General features: G+C 49.8%; 4 non-coding genes across 4 annotated transcripts; all 4 read left to right on the plus strand.

The window, feature by feature from the left end:
• The first annotated feature begins 3,553 nt into the window (after positions 1 to 3,553).
• Trnar-ccu lies at positions 3,554 to 3,626 on the plus strand. The gene has a single exon. It is a non-coding gene; the product is annotated as a tRNA-Arg (tRNA).
• A 502-nt stretch (positions 3,627 to 4,128) lies between these two features.
• On the plus strand, positions 4,129 to 4,201 carry Trnar-ccu. The gene has a single exon. It is a non-coding gene; the product is annotated as a tRNA-Arg (tRNA).
• A 502-nt stretch (positions 4,202 to 4,703) lies between these two features.
• On the plus strand, positions 4,704 to 4,776 carry Trnar-ccu. The gene has a single exon. It is a non-coding gene; the product is annotated as a tRNA-Arg (tRNA).
• Positions 4,777 to 11,306: 6,530 nt separating this feature from the next.
• Positions 11,307 to 11,379, plus strand: Trnar-ccu. Its single transcript has one exon. It is a non-coding gene; the product is annotated as a tRNA-Arg (tRNA).
• The last annotated feature ends 5,162 nt before the right edge of the window (positions 11,380 to 16,541 follow it).

Raw genomic sequence — 16,541 nt, forward strand, 5'->3', positions numbered from 1 at the left:
AACCCTTAAACGGAAGCAATTGGAAGGCTGTAAAGTCAGGACGCGTCTGCAAAACGCTGTACAGGACGAAACGACATCAATGTACCATGTTATTCGCGAACAGAAAAGAGGGCGCAGAAAGATATTGACAGAACTGCACACTGCAGATGGTCGATTCCTAAACCACCAGCGCGACATACGAGACGAGATTTACAAACATTTCACAGCACAGTTCACGGAACACCCAGTGGATATGGCGGCGCAGCACGTCCTTCTGGCACGCCGTTTTGCGACATTGACCACGGTAGAAGCAGACGGCCTCGCTGCAGTCATAACTGAAGATGAAGTAGAGGACGCCATTCGAGGGAGCCCACAGAATAAATCGCCTGGCCCCGACGGATTACCGGCTGAGTTTTATCAAACCTTTCGTCACCATTTAGTTCCAAAGTTGACCTTGGTCTGTAATGATATCTTAAAGGCTGGAAGTGATATCTTAAGGGAATTCTGTGAAGGCATAGTGGTATTGGTACCCAAAACCCCAGCGGGAAAGACAGTCGACAATCTCCGACCGCTTACGTTACTTAATACCGATTATAAGATATTCGCGCGGGTCATGATGCAGCGATTCAGTACGGTACTTAGTACTGTCACGGGGGCCTACCAGACGAGCGTTGGGAACTCTAGAAACATACAGCAGACGTTAAGTGCATATAGAGATATCATAGCTACAGCCGCCGCTTGCGACATGCGATGCGCTCTAGTCTCGTTAGATTTTGAGAAAGCATTCGATAAAATCAGTCACTCATATCTTCTGTGCGCGATGGCAGCAATGAACTTCCCACGGAAAGTTATTGATACTGTTACACTCCTGCTGCGAAACGGTACGTCCAAGATCTGTCTCAACGGACAACTCAGTAAACCTATTAATATCGCTCGGTCGGTACGACAAGGTTGCCCGATGTCAATGGCCTTGTTTGCAGTTGCTCTTGAACCCTTACTGTTCTCCCTGGCGCAAGACCTTCCGGGAATACGCATACATGGCCAGAAGATCGTATGCCAGGCATTTGCGGATGACGTCAGTTTCGTGGTGACGAAAGATGAAGATTTGGAACGCGCGTTTCAGCTGATATCCACTTATGCAGCCGCATCAGGAGCGAAAGTCAACTGTAAAAAGTCTGGCATTATGGAACTTGGTAGAGGACTCGAACTTGGCAATAGCCAATCACTAAAAAGAATGACAACATTTAAATGTCTCGGCATTGAATACACGCGCACCATCCGCTGCACGTCTGCTCTTAATTATCGAAAATTATTGGCACAAATTCGGGCCGGCATACGGCAACATCATTTGCGAAATCTCAACGCCATACAAAGAGTGTTTTTAGTCAATACTTACATTGTTTCTAAAGTGAATTATGTCGCACAAATCCTACCAATACCAAAGGTCATCGCACAACGAATGCTTGCCGCGCTCGGACACTTTGTCAGTAGGGGACACATTTTCAAAGTCCCATTTGCAACTTTGACGCTCCCCTTGGGAAAGGGCGGCCTAAATCTGACAGATGTTTACCACAAAGCGAAAGCATTATATATCAGCAACATGTATAAACAATGGCAACGATCACCAAATTCCTTAACGGCCCACCTTCTCAATGAAATTGCACCTGCCAGCATGACGCCTCCGGTAAACGTAAGTCACATCCCGACTGCATTTTGCCACTTTAGTACTTTTTTCCTCGAATACAGCTATATTCAAAGCAACATACCTGAGAATGATCTTTACCGGGTCAAAGCACTTTACAGCTGCCTGACGGACAGTAAGCCGCGCAACAGAATAGAAGTGAAGTATAGAGACTGCAACTGGGCCAAGATCTGGGAAAACATTCATGACGCACACTTACCATCGCAGGTGCGGTCTACATGGTACATGGCGGTCAATAGGATCATACCGACAAATTCAAAACTACACATGATCCACTTGGCAGACACTCCGAACTGCGTTCACTGTACTCTCCTCGATACCATCGAACATCGCTTTCTATGCGAAAATGTGAAGGACATCTGGCTTCTATTTGCACGGAAGCTCTCAAGTATGCTGCGTACTGCACCTAGGATGATTACTCCAGCTGGACTCCTCACTCCTGATGCCGTTCCATACCCCCCGGCAAAACGACGAGCAGTCAATTGGCTTCAAGGTCAGACGGTGTATTATATATTATCGGCGCCAGAAAAAAATAAAGAAGAATATTGGCTATACCTAATAACTCAACACCAGCAACTTCAACGAATAGACAAATATAGAGAAAAGTATGCTTTCTTTCTCCTCCGAATGTTGACGTAGAGAGATATTCCTCCAGGGCGCCATCGCAGTCAGAAAATTCTGAAGGATGGCCCTTTCACAACTATGTTAGTCGCAGTTAGGATTCGGATTGCGGCGATCGAACGGCCACGAATATGCAACGGACGACCCCGACAAGGGTGACGCTTTGGGGGATGATGCCTCTCTTGTCGAGAGCAATGCGAGACTGTTCTACAAGATCCCCGTCGAAATTTGTAGCTCTAATATCCAAATTATAACTTATTCTTTTCTTGTTTATTTAATTAGTAAGATTTGTTTATTGAGAAGACGACGTATTTACGTTATGTTTGACCTTCTCCTGTCAGAGGAAGAGACGAGTTTTTCCTTCTCGCTGTGGAAGACTCCAGCATCACAAGTTTATTTTCACACATTCAGTCTCCGTCGGATAGTGATGAGTTTTCTCACATTCCTCCAGAAGATTTCATTTGCTTTCCTTCCCACATCACATATTGTGGCTTAACCAAATAACCACATGGATACAGAAGAGAATCCATTTGTTACATGATTAATTTTTTCTTTCAAAGGAGATTTTTGCCAATGGCGGAGAAGCCGAGCCGATGAAGGCACTTTTGGCGAGCGTGAGGACGGGCTAGAAGGGGTGGATGGAGGCCCGAAAAAAAAAAAAAAAAAAAAAAAAAAAAAAAAAAAAAAAAAATGGATACGGCATCGGTCTCCTAAACCGGGGATTGTGGGTTCGAGTCCCACCAGAGGTACAAGTTTTACTCACTGGGGAAAAATCACTCTCACCACATACAGCTGTAATAGTTGAGAGAGCTGGCATTTCTGAGTGCTTACAGGTATCACAGGTATGACGTCGATATGAAAATACGCACTTACTGACAACCAGAAACGAAACGACGGCCATTATCAATCGACCTATTAGCTGCGGAAGTGTTTCAAAGCTTGATGGCGCTGTGAAAGGAAACGCTATTTTAAAATTACTTGTTGGTAAACGGTATGACCCATATGAATAGTCACTTACCTGTCTTGTGTGCAGGACTTAGAGTTCAGAAAGGGAATAGCCTAAGACGGCAGGTATAAGAATTGCCTGCAGAAAGTAGGTGCCTGGACTTCGATACGTCTGAGTACGTACAGGCACACAGGAAAGGCTCATGCGACGTCCTGACACTCTGCAGACGTAGAGTAGCGCATCAGGAAGGGTACACTTGGCAAGTGTTGATTTGAGCAAGCACACCGCCAGTTAAACGGCAGTCAGCCTCTGTGGCATAATGGATAAGGCATCGGTCTCCTAAACCGGGGATTGTGGGTTCGAGTCCCACCAGAGGTACACGTTTTACTCACTGGGGAAAAATCACTCTCACCACATACAGCTGTAATAGTTGAGAAAGCTGGCATTTCTGAGTGCTTACAGGTATCACAGGTATGACGTCGATATGAAAATACGCACTTACTGACAACCAGAAACGAAACGACGGCCATTATCAATCGACCTATTAGCTGCGGAAGTGTTTCAAAGCTTGATGGCGCTGTGAAAGGAAACGCTATTTTAAAATTACTTGTTGGTAAACGGTATGACCCATATGAATAGTCACTTACCTGTCTTGTGTGCAGGACTTAGAGTTCAGAAAGGGAATAGCCTAAGACGGCAGGTATAAGAATTGCCTGCAGAAAGTAGGTGCCTGGACTTCGATACGTCTGAGTACGTACAGGCACACAGGAAAGGCTCATGCGACGTCCTGACACTCTGCAGACGTAGAGTAGCGCATCAGGAAGGGTACACTTGGCAAGTGTTGATTTGAGCAAGCACACCGCCAGTTAAACGGCAGACAGCCTCTGTGGCCTAATGGATAAGGCATCGGTCTCCTACACCGGGGATTGTGGGTTCGAGTCCCACCAGAGGTACACGTTTTACTCACTGGGGAAAAATCACTCTCACCACATACAGCTGTAATAGTTGAGAAAGCTGGCATTTCTGAGTGCTTACAGGTATCACAGGTATGACGTCGATATGAAAATACGCACTTACTGACAACCAGAAACGAAACGACGGCCATTATCAATCGACCTATTAGCTGCGGAAGTGTTTCAAAGCTTGATGGCGCTGTGAAAGGAAACGCTATTTTAAAATTACTTGTTGGTAAACGGTATGACCCATATGAATAGTCACTTACCTGTCTTGTGTGCAGGACTTAGAGTTCAGAAAGGGAATAGCCTAAGACGGCAGGTATAAGAATTGCCTGCAGAAAGTAGGTGCCTGGACTTCGATACGTCTGAGTACGTACAGGCACACAGGAAAGGCTCATGCGACGTCCTGACACTCTGCAGACGTAGAGTAGCGCATCAGGAAGGGTACACTTGGCAAGTGTTGATTTGAGCAAGCACACCGCCAGTTGAACGGCAGTCAGTCTCTGTGGCCTAATGGATAAGGCATCGGTCTCCTAAACCGGGGATTGTGGGTTCGAGTCCCACCAGAGGTACACGTTTTACTCACTGGGGAAAAATCACTCTCACCACATACAGCTGTAATAGTTGAGAAAGCTGGCATTTCTGAGTGCTTACAGGTATCACAGGTATGACGTCGATATGAAAATACGCACTTACTGACAACCAGACACGAAACGACGGCCATTATCAATCGACCTATTAGCTGCGGAAGTGTTTCAAAGCTTGATGGCGCTGTGAAAGGAAACGCTATTTTAAAATTACTTGTAGGTAACGGTATGACCCATATGAATAGTCACTTACCTGTCTTGTGTGCAGGACTTAGAGTTCAGAAAGGGAATAGCCTAAGACGGCAGGTATAAGAATTGCCTGCAGAAAGTAGGTGCCTGGACTTCGATACGTCTGAGTACGTACAGGCACACAGGAAAGGCTCATGCGACGTCCTGACACTCTGCAGACGTAGAGTAGCGCATCAGGAAGGGTACACTTGGCAAGTGTTGATTTGAGCAAGCACACCGCCAGTTAAACGGCAGTCAGCCTCTGTGGCCTAATCAGTCGGGCTTGAGAAGCCGTGCGGCGCGGACGTGCTGTTTACGTCCTCGCCGCGACCAGCAGCTTAGCAGAGGCGGTGAGTGTTGTGATAGCGGCGCAGCGTCCATCGTACAGGCTACGTTCACATGGCTCATACTATACGAAAGTCGACAGTCAAGTTCACGTTTGAGAACCGCTTTGCCCGACCCAAAGCGCTTGAAGTTGAACGTTTTTTGAGAGAGGTAGTGAAATTAGATCCAAACGAACTATTTGGTATTCATCTTTCGATAGTGGCAAGTGTTGTGTATGTGAAACTTATCAAGTACGATTGCTGTGACCGACTGATTCGGACGTCGGGAGGCTCTTATAAGTTCCTTCACTCCGATGGCAATGTAGGGACAGTCCTTGTGGAACCAGCGGGCATTGGAATCAGAACGGTACGTGTCTTTGAACTACCATTTGAGGTGACTGCCCACCAAGTCACTTCGGCCCTGCAAAATTATGGGACGGTCCTCGCCCATACAGAGGAGAAGTGGTTGAGCTTTGAGACGTACCCTGTTCTTAATGGTGTCCGTCAAGTGAGAATCGACCTTCAGAAACATATCCCCTCCTACGTATACATTTGTGGCTGCAGAGCGATCGTCATGTATGATGGACAACCTCGTACATGCTCTGGTTGTGGAAAAGAAGGTCACGTACGATCGGACTGTCTACAACGACGAATTGCACAATTGCCTGTGGGCGAGAACCTCGATCCGCAGCGGTCCCAAGCTATGCCCCTTACGTATGTCGCGGCTGCGCGAGGAGCTGCGGTGCCATTCCCCGCTGTTACCGATCCTCCCGCTGCATCACAGGAGCGGGTCATGCTGCAGGAAGCCCCGGTGGTCGACCACTCTGTGCGGCCGGCTTCAGACGCCCCCAGTCCGGATGTCTCCGCGCATGTGGACCCTCCGCGGACGGAAGTGATGGACGTGGTCTCTGACGTGACGCCCGAGACGGGAGCGGACTCCGAAACACCTAGTGCGGGACAGTCTCAACCTTCAGACGCGGAGGAAGCCCATACTTCTCGGCACCAACAAAAGAAGCGCAAGAAACAACGTATCGCGCCCCCAGATGCTGGCGAAGCAGCTCGCCCATATCGTGAAAAAGCCACACGGATTGCGCAAACGCAGCGCGGCACTCCGGCGACGAGTTCTGCAACAGACCAGGCCCCTACGCAGCGAGAGGCCAGCCCCCCTGGTCACGGTGGCGTTGACGCCTGCAGTGCGACCCCTATGGATGTGAGTACGACGCGACCCCTTGAACCATGTGATGAGCCGGATCGCAACCTTCCGAACTTGCTCCGCCCCGCCCCTGTGCATAATGAAGTAAATTGGGCTGATGATGTTGAGATTGACGCTCAGGATTCCGGACCGACGGATAAACCACTGGCCGTGGACGACACCCATGGTACCATGGGTAACGCATTCCGACCAGGATCAAGTGAGCCGATCGACGGCTCGGAGAAAGCACAGCGAACCTAAAAGCAGAAGGTGCCGCGGCGATGTGTCCAATGAACCCTCAACAGGCGTATCGCATAGCGACAATCAACATTAATAAAATCAGCAGTGCTCGTAAACTGCAGCTTCTCAGTGACATGTTACGAGCGGCGGAAGTCGATATCGCCCTGTTACAGGAGGTCAGGGAGTCGGATCTCCAGTCCTTGCGCACATATACCGCTCATGTCCATCCTGGTACCGCACACGAATTGGGCACTGCCATTTTAACCAAAGAGGGTCTCGAAGTTACGGACGTCGCTTTTCTACCTTCGGCGAGAGGTACAGCGCTTACGCTCGCTGGCGTCCGCATCATTAATGTCTACGCTCCATCTGGCTCAAGTAATAGAGGCGCCCGCTCGGAATTCTATAGGACTGACATAATGCCCCTGTTCGCGGGCAGGTATGATCACGTCGTTTTCGGAGGTGACTTCAACTGCGTGCTGTCACCCCGCGACCAGACGCCGAACTACAACACATGCCCGGAGCTCTCTGCCATTATACGTGACATGGCCTTGCTGGACACATGGACCTGCCTTCATGGAGACGCGCCGGGGTTCACGTACTTCACGGCTACGTCAGCGAGCCGCCTGGACCGCATATATACGTCGCGCGGGCTTCGTCTCAGTCTTCGGCAGTCGGAACTCTGGCCGACGATCTTTTCAGATCATTTGGCGTATATCTGCACCATCACTCTGGCGCGCCAGGCAACCTATCGCGGCAGAGGATTGTGGAAATTGAATGTCGCTGTTCTGCAGGATCGTGATTGCCGTGTACAAGTCACCGAAACCTGGACGAACTGCTTACGTCGCACACACGCCTATCAGTCGGTGCACCTCTGGTGGCTACATTGCGCCAAACCGGCCTTGAGGAGGACACTAATGAACTACTCCCGCGAGAGGATGCAATGGTACAATGCGACGGTGGAATTTTACTTTAGTGTTCTCCGTGACATGTACAACCGTCCCGCACAACGACCGGTTAGTCTTGTGGAAATCAACTGCGTCAAAGCCAAACTGTTGCATCTCATGCGCCACAAGATGGATGGAACCGTCATTCGAGCACGACTGGGATATGAGGTCGCGCACGAACGACCCTCATTGCACCACGTGGTAGGGGAAAAGCGGCAGTATACACGCAAACTCATCACGGCACTTCGGACGGTGGACGGCCGGCGGTTAACCACACAGGCCGAGATCAAAAAAGGGTTCGTGGAGTACTATGCCAGTCTGTACTCGCAGAAGACGCCAGATCGAGAGGCACTTAATGACATACTCACGGCCCTGCCGCGCCGACTCGATCGCGCCACTGTTGATGCACTGCAGGAAGATGTGACGGAAGAGGAAGTGGCGACGGCCTTGGCCAAGGGTCGCAAGAATAAAGCCCCTGGGCCCGATGGACTGCCTATAGAATTCTACAGAGAATTTCAAAGTATCCTCACGCCGATGTTGAGACAGATGTGCCAGGAGCTACTCAATCCTGAGGTGGCAGTCCCTCGCGAATTTACGCAGGGACTAATCATTCCAGTCCCGAAGACATCTTCCGGATACTCTGTGCATCAATTCCGGCCGATAACACTGCTTAACAGTGATTACAAACTCTTTGCACGACTCCTGGCCCTTCGCTTCCGACCGGCCCTTACACTGTTAACGGGAAAAGACCAGACTGGAGTCGGTGACAATCGCGCTATTCATATGGCGTTGTGTGACTACCGTGATCTGATAGCCATCGCAGATGCGTGTAGAATGCAAGGTGCCATGCTTGCTGTCGACTTAGAAAAAGCCTTTGATGCAGTCGGCCATGACTTTCTCCGCGAAACGATGACGGCGATGAGTGTTCCACAACGGCTCATTGCGTCTGTCTTGCGGCTTCTTCATGGATCAGAGTCAATGATCTTAGTAAACGGACTTTTAGCAGGACCCGTACAGATACACTGCTCTGTCAGACAGGGGTGTCCCCTCTCCATGAGCTTGTTTGCCCTCGCGATTGAGCCGCTGTTGGTTCAACTCCACACAACGCTACGGGGCGTCACTATGCGAGAAGATAAATTTGTGTACCGGGCTTACGCGGATGATGTCGTCATCTTAGTACGTTCGAACGCAGAGGTTGATATGGCAATAGCTCTGATTGAGAGATACGGCAAAGCGGCTGGTGCACAGCTCAACAGGGGGAAATCGGGAATTATGCACATTGGACGCGGGTTACCCGCGCAACCAGACACCCGCATTAAGGTGCTTACAGAGATGAAATGTTTGGGAGTAACGTACACTAAGAATATGCGCCGCACGATCGCTCTCAACTACAAACGCATCTTGCACAATATCCGCGCCAGTATCCGACTACACACCTTACGGTCCCTCGATGCGCTGCAGAAGGTCGAATTCGTTAACGCCTACCTGGTGTCGAAGATTATATATATAGCGCGAATATTTCCCATGCCGCGGGCGACAGCGGACAGACTCCAGGCAGTCTTCGGCCATTACGTGAACCACGGACATCTCTTTAAAGTAAGTCACGCGACGCTCACTCTCCCGCTGATAGCTGGCGGCCTCGGCCTCATCAATGTCTACGTCAAGGCCTTGGCGTTGTTCGTGCGACTGACGCTATGGCATTGGAAACGCGACCATAACCGTCTGATCTCCTTCCTCCTGACGGAAATCGTGCCCCCCAACCTGGACCCGCCGATCGATATTCACCACATCCCAACGGCCTTGTGCCACTGCCGGACTTTTCTGCTAGACTACAGTTACCTGCGGAAGATGCTGCCTATTGACGACCTGCCCGCAGTCCGCTGTGTGTACGGCACCCTCATGTTGCGACAGCGCCGGAACGTGGTCGAAAGCAAATATCCTCGGTATGACTGGACTGCGGTCTGGTGCAATATCCACCCCCCTAACTTACCGACGGCGGCGCGGGCCACATGGTACTATTACGTGAATCGTAAATACCCGACGCAGTCACGTCTGAACCAGATTCATCTCGCGGCATCGCCGCTTTGCCCGACGTGCCAACTGCACGATACGGATCTCCACCGGCTAGTTTGCGGGGCTGCAAAGGACGTGTGCCAACTGCTTTGTCGCCTATTGGCCTTCATCCAACGCACGGCGCCGCACGCCATTTCAATGATGTCCCCACTCTGCCCTGATGATAAACCGTACCCGCGAACGAAGAGACACGCAGTACATTGGTTAATGGGGATAACTGTGTACTACCTATTTAGCACGTCGGAGCATGACGTGGGCGAGTACAGATCATTCTTGGAGACCCAACACTGGATACTGAAGCGAACACAGACATACCGCAAACATTATGCCCATTTTCTTATGAAGGTGTTTGAAGACTTTCTGGTGAACCGTTGACGATAGGCATGAGCAGTTAGTCTATATGTCGCTGTATGGCGATGCTGGTATCTACACAGGTAACAATTGTGTAACGATACACGAAGAATCCATGCATCAATAATAAAAAAAAAAAAAAAAAAAAAAAAAAAAAAAAAAAAAACCTCTCCGAATTCACCGGTTATAAATTAGCATCGAGAAGACGGCCTAACGTCCGGAAGGCCGGAAAGTCTATCTCCCTACTGTCCCCAGCGGACATGCGTTCCGGAAGGGAACTATATGATTTTGGCCCAGAAGGGGCTTCTTCATTTTCATGTTGTAATGTATAAAAATAAAAATAAAAAAAAAAAAAAAAAAATTAAAAAAAGAAAAAGTGGTTAAGGCTTCTTAAAAAGAAAGTTGGTAGAGCGGTGAAAAAAAAAAAAAAAAAAAAGTGTTAGAGAGTAAAAAAAAAATAAAAAAAAAATAAAAAAAAAAAAAGTGGCAGAGCGCTGGTCTAGTAAACCAGAGGTCGTGAGTTCGATCCTCACAGGAGGCAAATGAATTTTGTAACAGACCCTTCTACCAAAAAAAAAAACAAAAAACAAAAAAAAAAAAAAAATGGATAAGGCATCGGTCTCCTAAACCGGGGATTGTGGGTTCGAGTCCCACCAGAGGTACACGTTTTACTCACTGGGGAAAAATCACTCTCACCACATACAGCTGTAATAGTTGAGAAAGCTGGCATTTCTGAGTGCTTACAGGTATCACAGGTATGACGTCGATATGAAAATACGCACTTACTGACAACCAGAAACGAAACGACGGCCATTATCAATCGACCTATTAGCTGCGGAAGTGTTTCAAAGCTTGATGGCGCTGTGAAAGGAAACGCTATTTTAAAATTACTTGTTGGTAAACGGTATGACCCATATGAATAGTCACTTACCTGTCTTGTGTGCAGGACTTAGAGTTCAGAAAGGGAATAGCCTAAGACGGCAGGTATAAGAATTGCCTGCAGAAAGTAGGTGCCTGGACTTCGATACGTCTGAGTACGTACAGGCACACAGGAAAGGCTCATGCGACGTCCTGACACTCTGCAGACGTAGAGTAGCGCATCAGGAAGGGTACACTTGGCAAGTGTTGATTTGAGCAAGCACACCGCCAGTTAAATGGCAGTCAGCCTCTGTGGCCTAATGGATAAGGCATCGGTCTCCTAAACCGGGGATTGTGGGTTCGAGTCCCACCAGAGGTACACGTTTTACTCACTGGGGTAAAATCACTCTCACCACATACAGCTGTAATAGTTGAGAAAGCTGGCATTTCTGAGTGCTTACAGGTATCACAGGTATGACGTCGATATGAAAATACGCACTTACTGACAACCAGAAACGAAACGACGGCCATTATCAATCGACCTATTAGCTGCGGAAGTGTTTCAAAGCTTGATGGCGCTGTGAAAGGAAACGCTATTTTAAAATTACTTGTTGGTAAACGGTATGACCCATATGAATAGTCACTTACCTGTCTTGTGTGCAGGACTTAGAGTTCAGAAAGGGAATAGCCTAAGACGGCAGGTATAAGAATTGCCTGCAGAAAGTAGGTGCCTGGACTTCGATACGTCTGAGTACGTACAGGCGCACAGGAAAGGCTCATGCGACGTCCTGACACTCTGCAGACGTAGAGTAGCGCATCAGGAAGGGTACACTTGGCAAGTGTTGATCTGAGCAAGCACACCGCCAGTTAAACGGCAGTCAGCCTCTGTGGCCTAATGGTCGCAGTCTACTCGCGGCTGGCGAGGTGAGCGGACGTGCGCTGTTTACGTCCTCGCTGTTCCGGACCAGCTCCGCGGCGAGTGGTGAGTCAACACGGTGGGACTAGCCGTTTCTCGAGGAATTTAGTCATGTACACGTGGTAACGATGGAGTCTCATTTCCGTACAAACACACTGAAATTTAGTTTCGACGATCATTATGCACGACCTAAGCCATACGAAATAGAGGCCTTTTTGCGCGATGTAGTGAAGTTACAATTTGACGACGTTATCGGGATCCATTTGTCGATAGTTAGCCGGACAGTCTATGTGAAGATGTCGAACACAGACTGCTGTGCACGAGTAATAGCCTCTTCGGGAGGTCGATTTAAGTTCACCCATTGTGACGGTAACGTGGGGGATGTGACGGTTGAAATGGCGGGACTTGGCGTCAGGACCATTAGGATCTTTGAACTTCCGTTTGAGGTGCCTGCAGGGCAGATCAATCATGTTCTTACTACATATGGCACGGTCTTAAGTAATACAGCGGAGAAGTGGACAACTTTCAATACCTTCCCTGTTCTCAATGGGGTGCGGCAGGTCAAAATTGATCTTCGGCGTCACGTCCCTTCATATATATACGTCAGTGGATGTAGAGCCATTGTCATGTATGAAGGGCAACCCCGAACGTGCTCAGGTTGTGGTAAGGAAGGCCATGTTCGCTCGGACTGCATGCAGCGGAGGATAGCGCAGTTACCAGTGGGAGAAGCCGTAAGACCTGCGACTATGCAGTCGTTGCCGGTCAGTTACGTTGCGGCAGTCAGAGGACCGGAACCGGACCACTTACTAGTCGAGGAGGCGGCTCCTCGCCCGTCACCACCTGAGACCGACGATGCGCCCATAGTCGCGAACCAGATAACGGCGACAAACTTATCCGCTGCCCAGTCAGAGCAACAGGTAACTCCCGATGACGAGGGCCATGCCGCAGTTGCTGCGGCTGAAAACGTCGTGCTCCAGGATCCGGAGGGCCCGCAGGAACCGGACCAGACCGTATCTTCCGATAGTGAGATGAGCCGACCACGGCACTCACCCCGCAGACGCAAAAAACAACGGATTGCGCCCCCGAACGCGGACCAGACGGCGAAGGAGGTGCGAGAAAAGGCTCAGCGGGTTGCCCGCACACTTGGAGGAACACCGGTAGCACAAGACGATGGCATCCACCAGGTCCTCATTCCGGCAGACATTCTTACGACGACCGAGCCACCTCACCCTCCCACCGAACAGATGGTAGTGCTCGCGACACGGGAGGTGACCCCGCATGACATACCCATGCAGACACTTGACGGCGCAACGACGGAGGTTGGCCTCCGGGCGACCGGCAACTGGGCCGATGATGTGGAAAGCGTTCCACCAGGAGGGGACTTGAATGACGATCCTATGGTTGGTGTGGGGACAGCGATCATGCGCGGGGTCGGGGATGATACGGATGGGCTTACCACCCGCCCCAGCGACCAGTAATCTATAGTGCGTGTAGTCACAGAAAAGGCCTTCCTTCCTTCCATCCGCGAATGACTTCTGCACAAGCTTACAGGATAGGGACTGTCAACATCAACAGTATCAGCAGCAATCTAAAGCTGCAGACCTTCCGTGATATGTTATATGCGGCCGAACTCGACGTGGTCTTACTACAAGAGGTGAAGAACATAGACCTCGCCACGATTAGTGGATATATAGCCTTCACTCATCCCGGGACTGTGCAAGAACTTGGAACAGCCATCCTCACAAAGGAAGGGATACTAGCGACTGACGTAGAGTACCTCCCAACGGCGAGAGGTATGGCACTCACCATTTACGATACTCGTATTGTCAACGTCTATGCCCCTTCAGGCACTGGTAATAGACCGCAACGGGCGGCATTTTTTAACGATGCTATTGCACCATTGCTTGTAGGCCATTACGACCACATTATATTCGGTGGCGACTACAACTGCGTCCTATCTCCGAAAGACCAGACGCCACATTTTAACACTTGTCCGGATCTAGCGGCTATAATACGGGACTTTCATTTTATTGATACCTGGGAACACGTCAATGGCGATAGGCCAGGATTCACGCATATCACGACTCACTCCGCCAGCCGACTCGATCGTATTTACGTCACGCTGGATTTAAGTCGAAGACTTTTGCAGACGGAGATATGGCCGACCGTCTTCTCTGACCACGCGGCGTACATTTGTACACTCAACCTCCAACGCCAAGGGACGTACCGTGGAAGAGGATACTGGAAGTTGAATGTATCGCATTTGGACGAACAGGCATGCCATGAACTCTTCGCTGCGTCTTGGGCGGCTTGTGAGAGAAGGTTTTCTCAATATGCCTCGGCGTTGGAATGGTGGCTAAACTGTGCAAAACCGACAATCAGGAAGGCCTTTATGAGATACTCCCGTGACAGGAAGGAGTGGTACACCAGGACGGTCGAGTTCTATTTCCAGGTCCTTCGCGACTTATACCGCCCGGACGCGTCGATTATAGACAATCACCAAGAAATACAACGGATAAAAGCCACGATTACGGCTTTGACACGTCAAAAGCTCATCGGGTGCAAAGTCAGGGCGCGCCTTCGTGACGGTGTCGCCGGCGAGCAACCTTCCATCTATCACGTACTTAAGGAGCGGACAGGTCGCCGCAGGAAACTGGTCACTGCACTACGGACGGAGGACGGATGTTTGTTGTTGCAGCAGCGTGAGATATCAGCTGAGATGAAGCACTATTATGCGACGCTATACGCCGCTGGCCCTGTGGATCACGAGGCGATGGAGGCTTTACTGTCGGGTATAACCCGCCAGGTGAATCAGACGGAAGCACTTCAATTGTTGGCTGAACCTACAGAAGAGGAAGTAGAAGATGCACTGCTGACGGGCCCTGAGAACAAGTCACCTGGTCCAGACGGCCTACCGGTGGAGTTCTATCGCACATTTAAACGTCTGTTGTTACCGAAACTGACGTGCATATGCCAGGAATTAATGGACCCCGACAAAGACATCCCGCGACAATTCAGTGAGGGCCTGATCATACCGGTTCCTAAGTCGCCATTGGCGCAATCCGCAAAACACTATCGCCCGCTCACACTTCTAAACTGTGATTATAAGATCTTTGCAAGGATTATAGCTAGGAGACTCAAACCGGTGATGAACACGGTTACAGCCCCGCCACAAACGAGTGTCGGTATAGGCCGCAACATTCACGACACCTTGTGTGACTATCGCGACGTCATAGCGATAGCTGCCGCCTGTCGCATTCCGTGCGCCTTGGTTGCTCTCGATTTTGACAAGGCATTTGACCGTGTGAACCATGAGTATTTACTGAAAACCATGCAGACAATGAACTTCCCCCACCGTTTCCTCACCATCATCGCACGACTGCTGCGCCACTCCCAGTCCACGATTTTGCTCAACGGGCGATCTGTGGGGCCGATAACTATTGAAAGTTCGGTCAGACAGGGCTGCCCTATGTCGATGGCGCTGTTTGCTATCGCCATCGAGCCGCTATTAACAGCGCTGACCTCACACCTCCAGGGTGTCCTGATGTATGGTCACAAGTTTGTATGCCGCGCCTACGCGGATGATGTGGCCTTTCTTGTGCGAACCACGTCTGAGATACGGACGGCGATGGACATAGTAGAGCAGTATAGGAAGGCGGCGGGGGCTCAGTTGAATGTAATGAAGTCCGGTGTCCTGAACATCGGTCGCGGATTGAAGGCCCCTATTCCTGGACAGATCAAGGTGATCACGGTCATGAAGTGCTTGGGAGTGAAATTTACTCGTGACATCCGACGCACGATTGCAATCAATTACAAAGATTTGCTAAATACAGTGCGCGCGAGCATACGTCAACATACCCTCAGGTCGCTGGACGAAATACAACGCGTGGCCTTGGTGAACATTTATCTCGTCTCGAAAATTAACTATGTGGCACGCGTACTTCCGCTACCCCTCCCGATGGCAAGCAGATTGTTAGCTGCCTTCGGCCACTTTGTCAGCCGCGGCCACATTTTCAAAGTCAAGTATTCTACGTTGACTCTACCGTCGGCGTCAGGTGGTCTCAACCTCATCGACGTCTATACGAAGACACGGGCCCTGTACGTCAGTTCTACATTTAACAGATGGAAGAATTCGCCTAATAGTATCACCACTTTTCTATTGAACGAAATAAAGCCGGCTAATCTTGACGCGCCTGTGGATGTTCATCACATACCACACGACCTTCATCATCTCAAGCAATTTTTGCTTGACTATAGCTACATCCGCATGGGAATGCCTGAGGAACAAATTGTCACAGTGCGAGCAGTGTACAAATATTTGCTCACGACGCACGCTCGAAACAGTATTGAAGTTAAGTACCCCGAGGCAGTCTGGCCACGTATATGGAGAAGTGTTCATCATCCACATTTGCCAACGGGAGTGAGAGCATTGTGGTATTACGTGGTCAATAGGAAACTTCCCACGACTTCCCGATTACATTCGATACATTTGGCTGCTACTTCCCTTTGTGCAACCTGTAATGTGCAAGATACTGATGAACACACATTCGTATGCGGTACGGCGCATGACATCTGGAAAGCGGTTAGAAACCTCTTGGCCTTTCTACAACGCACGTCCCCTCAAG

The sequence above is a fragment of the Schistocerca piceifrons genome, chromosome 1, assembly GCF_021461385.2.
Source record: "Schistocerca piceifrons isolate TAMUIC-IGC-003096 chromosome 1, iqSchPice1.1, whole genome shotgun sequence".
In the NCBI taxonomy this organism is placed as follows: domain Eukaryota; kingdom Metazoa; phylum Arthropoda; class Insecta; order Orthoptera; family Acrididae; genus Schistocerca; species Schistocerca piceifrons.